Below are 7752 nucleotides of genomic sequence, written 5' to 3' on the forward strand. Positions count from 1 at the left end.
ACTAAATAAAGCTAGCAGAGGAAAATATTAGTCCTAGCTCACCTCTAGAGAAATACCCCGAAAGGAGACAGAGGCCCCCCACATGTATTGGCGGTGAGTTGAGATGAAATAACAAACGTAGTATGAAAATAGGTTTAGCAAATTTGAGGTCCACTTACTACATAGCAGAAGACAGAAAGGACACTTTCATGGTCAGCTGAAAACCCTATCAAAAACGCCATCCAGAAATTACTTTAAAACTCTGGCATTAACTCATAACTTAAAAAGAAAAAAAGCGATGACAAATGGTCACACACAATACATGGAGATACTATAAACTTTATTGGTAATATATAACAACATTAAGAACAGGTGAAAGGAGGGAAGGTAGTAGCAGCACAGAAACCACTGTTAAAGAGTTAACAGGAAGGGCGCCACCAGAAATAACAGTCCTCCAGGCTTATATATTATCAGAGTAGAAAAAATAAGCAAAAGTAGGACAACCAAATAGTAAAAAACTGAATAAACCACAAAATAATAATAACTGGATCCTACTGCAGGCAGGAATACCGAGCAAATAGCAACCGTTCACAGCATATGAGATAGGTAAATACAAGGGCCGCTGTATTGCTATCCTAATTATAGTCCCATGGCCTATCAAACAAACATAATAAATACTATTAAAGCAGGGTACCCACCGCACGGAGGACTGTAGTACTGGAGGCGCGCTTCCACCCCAACGCGCGTTTCGGCGATCACACCTTCATCAGGGAGCAAAGACAGTGAGTGCACATGGGTTTAAAAAGCACCCGGACAGGAAATGAGCGGGTGCGACGACCAAAGAAGTCCGTGCGGCAACTAGGGAATGAGAGACAATGACCGCATATGCAGGAAGTAGAGGGGCGTGGCTACTAAAGTAATCGCGCCGTACCACGGAAACCATAACGCAGCAGCGTCCAAAACGAGACGCACCAACATGGAAACCATAACGCTGCAGCGTCACAAACAGCATAACATTATGGAACCACAACGCCAGCAGCGTCCAAAACAGGCCTAAGTGGTCGCGCAATTACATAAAAATCATAACGCAGGCAGCGTCCAAGAAAGACCATAGTGGGCCGAGGACCACTGGGGCCCCAAGTGATCCGCGGCGTCCAAAGGCCATCATAGGAACGCGCCAGCGCATAGAGATCACGCTGAAAAGATTGCACAACCACTGCAGCGAAAAACAATATCTATAAGTAATATATTGGACCTCAAGGCATACAAGTTGTAATAATTAATAAAAAGGGGGGTCGCTATACTTAGATCTACCACCCAAAGCAATTACCACAAATAGCCCCAAAGAAGATGCATAAATTTAAACAGAAAACAAAAAACATCAAATGACATATTCGATGGGGGACAAATTCCAAGAAAATATATAATCGAGACATAGGCCAAGCATAGCTTAATCGCATAAGGGGCCAGAGAACTAATAATACAAAGAACTTATCTTATAGTCTATGCATAAAAAACGCAATAGCAATTGATAATAATAACAATGGCATATATAAATATATACACAACTGCTAATATAAATGCGAACTTGATCATAATGGCCACAGTCCATTACTCATTTGTGCCTTCTGAGTCCTTTTATTTCTTTCAGATTGTTGCAGAGATGTCCTCTTTCTGGAATAAAAATCTGGGATATGCCGCTAGGTGCCACCAGGTCGACATGTGATTTTGTCAGATTGTAGCGGAGATGTCCTCTTCCTGGAATAAACATCTGGAATATGCCGCGAAGTACTACCAGGTCGACATGTGCTAAAAACGATAAGGTGAGTTAAAAACAAAGTTAAAAACAAAGAACTAACAGCGTAAAAGTGCGGATACTACAAGCAGGACCGACACCATATGTACACTTGGGAGAGGAGCAGTTTTATACAACATATAGTATTAATACTAAAGTTACAAGAAGGGGGCATAGCTGATATTGTCATTAAGGCCAGTCGGCTGCACCGTGCCCAGAGTCCATATCCATCTTGACTCAACACGGGCTAGCCTCTGAAAGGTACCACCCCCACGGATCCCTACTTCAAGTAAATCAATCCCTCTAGCCCTGAGGAGGCCAGGATCGCAGTCATGAAAGATCTTAAAATGACGTGGTATTGTTTTGAGGGTGGATGTGTCTTCCACAGTAGCCGCTGCGCCGATGCCCAGAACATGTTCACGGATGCGTGTTTTGAGTTGGCGAGTAGTCATTCCAACATACATTTTGTCACATGGACATGTGACGACATAGATCACATTAGTGCTGGTACAAGTGATTTTTTTCTTGATTTTAAATTCACGTGATCTATCCCAGTTGGAAAATACGCCAATATGCTCGATGCTTGGGCATGCGACGCAGCGGCCACACGGAACACACCCCACCCGAACCGGCATGCTGTCCAAAAAAGTGGTCAGCCTCTCACCAGTATAATGACTATGTACCAGGACATCCCTAAGATTCCTGGACCGTCTGACTGCCATCCCAGCCCTCTCAGGGAGATATCGTGCAATAACAGGGTCAGCCCTCAATACATGCCATGATTTTTGTAAGATCTTTCTCATCATCGGAAATTGGGAGTGGTACCTAGTAACAAACCTGACAATATCATGCTCTTGTTTAACATTACTCTTGTATAGCAGTGAATCCCTCGAAGAGTATTTCGCTCTATTAAAAGCTTTTTTGATGCTGCGTTTGCTGTGGCCTCTGGACAATAATCTGTTTTTAAGATCTTTGGCCTGCTCACAGAAATCCGTCTCTGTAGAACAAAGTCTACGTAGACGGAGGAACTGTCCCGTGGGAACTGATTGGATGACATGATCAGGATGTGAGGAGGAGGCGTGCAACAAGAGATTGGTGGAAGTTGGTTTCCTATAAATAACCGTCTGCAGGTCACCACGTACATCCCGTTTTACCATGACATCTAAGAACTCGATGGCATTGTCATCGAATTTATATGTCAATTTAATATTACTGGTGTTGTTATTAAGGGATGTCATGAAGTCCTGCAGACTAGTAGAAGAACCCCGCCAGATCATCAAAATGTCATCAATGTACCGTGTCCACAGAAGGACACGGCACATTGACTCCGGATGATCTGGCAGGGAGAGGCCCCTCTCCCACAGCCCCAAGAACAGGTTGGCGTATGCAGGGGCAAAGGGAGCACCCATTGCTGTTCCTTGGAGCTGCAGGAAGAAGGACCCCTTAAAAACAAAAAAATTATGAGTTAAAGAAAATTCTAAGAGATCACAAATAAGCTTTTTGATTTCAATTGAAGAGTTGGATGCATCTAAGAAGAACTGGACTGCTCTAAGGCCATCAGAATGTCGAATGCTGGTGTATAAAGATTCGACGTCAGCTGTGACTAGTAATTCATCATCCCCGAGACAGATCCCATCCATAAGTCTCAGGAATTCACCCGTATCTTTAAGATACGACGGGAGACTTACAACCAATGGTTGCAGCTTAGAGTCGATCCATTGATTTACCTTCTCGAGGTAATTACCTCTACCAGATATTATAGGGCGCCCAGGGGGCGTCCTCGTGTCCTTGTGTATCTTGGGGAGAAGATAAAATGTCGGAATTGTAGGATCACTTGTCAGCAATGCTGATGCTAATTCATTAGTGATCGTACCAGCATCCCTAGCCTGTTTAACAATGTCAACAAGTTTCTTAGAAAAGGCGGACAAGGGGTTAAACGTGAGTTTTTTATAACAAACTTTGTTGTTCAACTGGCGATAGGCCTCCTTCTCATACATTGAGTTGGGCCAAACCACCACGTTACCCCCCTTGTCCGCCGGCTTAAACACAACATCCCCAAGATTCTGAAGGACACGAAGACGTCCCCTCTCCTCATGTGTTAAATTGTCCTTATAGATATGTTTGGGGATTTCCTGAAAATCTTTGGTGACCATTTGTACAAATAAATCTACGTTTGGGCATGAAGACAAGGGAGGAAATTTTTTGGATCTAGAACGAATGGAGGTTGGGATCATACCTCCTTCAGGGGTGTCATGTTCCATGGCCAATTCTTCCAAAGTACGAAGGGCTATCTGTTCTTCCTCTGTGGGGAAGAGTGCAGCCAGATTACCATCAAAAAAATATTTTTTGAAAATCAATGATCTGGCAAATAAGTGAAGATCTTTTACAGCCTCAAACACATCAAAGGGTGCTGCAGGTGAAAAAGATAAACCCTTCTCTAATAATTCTAAATCAGTGTCAGTGAAATCATGTGAGCTAAGGTTAATTACCTTGTTGTTATGTTTGCGAGGTTCAGCGGAGAAATCATCTCGTCTGTAAGGATGAAATGTGAAATGTGAAATGTGTGTGAAAAAAATCCAAGACACTCAGTCATCTAAAATTGGCAGAGATCGTCATGATTATGAGTGCAAGAGGGTGTACCTATGGAGGGTGTACCTATGGAGAAAAAGTAGACAGGGTGATGGACAGATGAGACGGACTCAGTCTCAGTCGTCCATCTCTTCTGTAAGTGATACTTCGGAACGATCTGCATCTTCAGTGACCACACGGTCAAGGATGACTACACGGAACCAGAGAGACTTCACATTTCATCCTTACAGACGAGATGATTTCTCCGCTGAACCTCGCAAACATAACAACAAGGTAATTAACCTTAGCTCACATGATTTCACTGACACTGATTTAGAATTATTAGAGAAGGGTTTATCTTTTTCACCTGCAGCACCCTTTGATGTGTTTGAGGCTGTAAAAGATCTTCACTTATTTGCCAGATCATTGATTTTCAAAAAATATTTTTTTGATGGTAATCTGGCTGCACTCTTCCCCACAGAGGAAGAACAGATAGCCCTTCGTACTTTGGAAGAATTGGCCATGGAACATGACACCCCTGAAGGAGGTATGATCCCAACCTCCATTCGTTCTAGATCCAAAAAATTTCCTCCCTTGTCTTCATGCCCAAACGTAGATTTATTTGTACAAATGGTCACCAAAGATTTTCAGGAAATCCCCAAACATATCTATAAGGACAATTTAACACATGAGGAGAGGGGACGTCTTCGTGTCCTTCAGAATCTTGGGGATGTTGTGTTTAAGCCGGCGGACAAGGGGGGTAACGTGGTGGTTTGGCCCAACTCAATGTATGAGAAGGAGGCCTATCGCCAGTTGAACAACAAAGTTTGTTATAAAAAACTCACGTTTAACCCCTTGTCCGCCTTTTCTAAGAAACTTGTTGACATTGTTAAACAGGCTAGGGATGCTGGTACGATCACTAATGAATTAGCATCAGCATTGCTGACAAGTGATCCTACAATTCCGACATTTTATCTTCTCCCCAAGATACACAAGGACACGAGGACGCCCCCTGGGCGCCCTATAATATCTGGTAGAGGTAATTACCTCGAGAAGGTAAATCAATGGATCGACTCTAAGCTGCAACCATTGGTTGTAAGTCTCCCGTCGTATCTTAAAGATACGGGTGAATTCCTGAGACTTATGGATGGGATCTGTCTCGGGGATGATGAATTACTAGTCACAGCTGACGTCGAATCTTTATACACCAGCATTCGACATTCTGATGGCCTTAGAGCAGTCCAGTTCTTCTTAGATGCATCCAACTCTTCAATTGAAATCAAAAAGCTTATTTGTGATCTCTTAGAATTTTCTTTAACTCATAATTTTTTTGTTTTTAAGGGGTCCTTCTTCCTGCAGCTCCAAGGAACAGCAATGGGTGCTCCCTTTGCCCCTGCATACGCCAACCTGTTCTTGGGGCTGTGGGAGAGGGGCCTCTCCCTGCCAGATCATCCGGAGTCAATGTGCCGTGTCCTTCTGTGGACACGGTACATTGATGACATTTTGATGATCTGGCGGGGTTCTTCTACTAGTCTGCAGGACTTCATGACATCCCTTAATAACAACACCAGTAATATTAAATTGACATATAAATTCGATGACAATGCCATCGAGTTCTTAGATGTCATGGTAAAACGGGATGTACGTGGTGACCTGCAGACGGTTATTTATAGGAAACCAACTTCCACCAATCTCTTGTTGCACGCCTCCTCCTCACATCCTGATCATGTCATCCAATCAGTTCCCACGGGACAGTTCCTCCGTCTACGTAGACTTTGTTCTACAGAGACGGATTTCTGTGAGCAGGCCAAAGATCTTAAAAACAGATTATTGTCCAGAGGCCACAGCAAACGCAGCATCAAAAAAGCTTTTAATAGAGCGAAATACTCTTCGAGGGATTCACTGCTATACAAGAGTAATGTTAAACAAGAGCATGATATTGTCAGGTTTGTTACTAGGTACCACTCCCAATTTCCGATGATGAGAAAGATCTTACAAAAATCATGGCATGTATTGAGGGCTGACCCTGTTATTGCACGATATCTCCCTGAGAGGGCTGGGATGGCAGTCAGACGGTCCAGGAATCTTAGGGATGTCCTGGTACATAGTCATTATACTGGTGAGAGGCTGACCACTTTTTTGGACAGCATGCCGGTTCGGGTGGGGTGTGTTCCGTGTGGCCGCTGCGTCGCATGCCCAAGCATCGAGCATATTGGCGTATTTTCCAACTGGGATAGATCACGTGAATTTAAAATCAAGAAAAAAATCACTTGTACCAGCACTAATGTGATCTATGTCGTCACATGTCCATGTGACAAAATGTATGTTGGAATGACTACTCGCCAACTCAAAACACGCATCCGTGAACATGTTCTGGGCATCGGCGCAGCGGCTACTGTGGAAGACACATCCACCCTCAAAACAATACCACGTCATTTTAAGATCTTTCATGACTGCGATCCTGGCCTCCTCAGGGCTAGAGGGATTGATTTACTTGAAGTAGGGATCCGTGGGGGTGGTACCTTTCAGAGGCTAGCCCGTGTTGAGTCAAGATGGATATGGACTCTGGGCACGGTGCAGCCGACTGGCCTTAATGACAATATCAGCTATGCCCCCTTCTTGTAACTTTAGTATTAATACTATATGTTGTATAAAACTGCTCCTCTCCCAAGTGTACATATGGTGTCGGTCCTGCTTGTAGTATCCGCACTTTTACGCTGTTAGTTCTTTGTTTTTAACTTTGTTTTTAACTCACCTTATCGTTTTTAGCACATGTCGACCTGGTAGTACTTCGCGGCATATTCCAGATGTTTATTCCAGGAAGAGGACATCTCCGCTACAATCTGACAAAATCACATGTCGACCTGGTGGCACCTAGCGGCATATCCCAGATTTTTATTCCAGAAAGAGGACATCTCTGCAACAATCTGAAAGAAATAAAAGGACTCAGAAGGCACAAATGAGTAATGGACTGTGGCCATTATGATCAAGTTCGCATTTATATTAGCAGTTGTGTATATATTTATATATGCCATTGTTATTATTATCAATTGCTATTGCGTTTTTTATGCATAGACTATAAGATAAGTTCTTTGTATTATTAGTTCTCTGGCCCCTTATGCGATTAAGCTATGCTTGGCCTATGTCTCGATTATATATTTTCTTGGAATTTGTCCCCCATCGAATATGTCATTTGATGTTTTTTGTTTTCTGTTTAAATTTATGCATCTTCTTTGGGGCTATTTGTGGTAATTGCTTTGGGTGGTAGATCTAAGTATAGCGACCCCCCTTTTTATTAATTATTACAACTTGTATGCCTTGAGGTCCAATATATTACTTATAGATATTGTTTTTCGCTGCAGTGGTTGTGCAATCTTTTCAGCGTGATCTCTATGCGCTGGCGCGTTCCT

General features: G+C 43.1%; 1 long non-coding RNA gene across 1 annotated transcript; it reads left to right on the plus strand.

The window, feature by feature from the left end:
* Positions 1-4522: 4522 nt before the first annotated feature.
* Positions 4523-7369, plus strand: LOC143775371 (uncharacterized). The gene is made up of 3 exons (XR_013215645.1): positions 4523-4636; positions 4824-4889; positions 7112-7369. It is a non-coding gene; the product is annotated as an uncharacterized LOC143775371 (long non-coding RNA).
* Positions 7370-7752: the final 383 nt, after the last annotated feature.

Source organism: Ranitomeya variabilis, chromosome 1, assembly GCF_051348905.1.
Source record: "Ranitomeya variabilis isolate aRanVar5 chromosome 1, aRanVar5.hap1, whole genome shotgun sequence".
In the NCBI taxonomy this organism is placed as follows: domain Eukaryota; kingdom Metazoa; phylum Chordata; class Amphibia; order Anura; family Dendrobatidae; genus Ranitomeya; species Ranitomeya variabilis.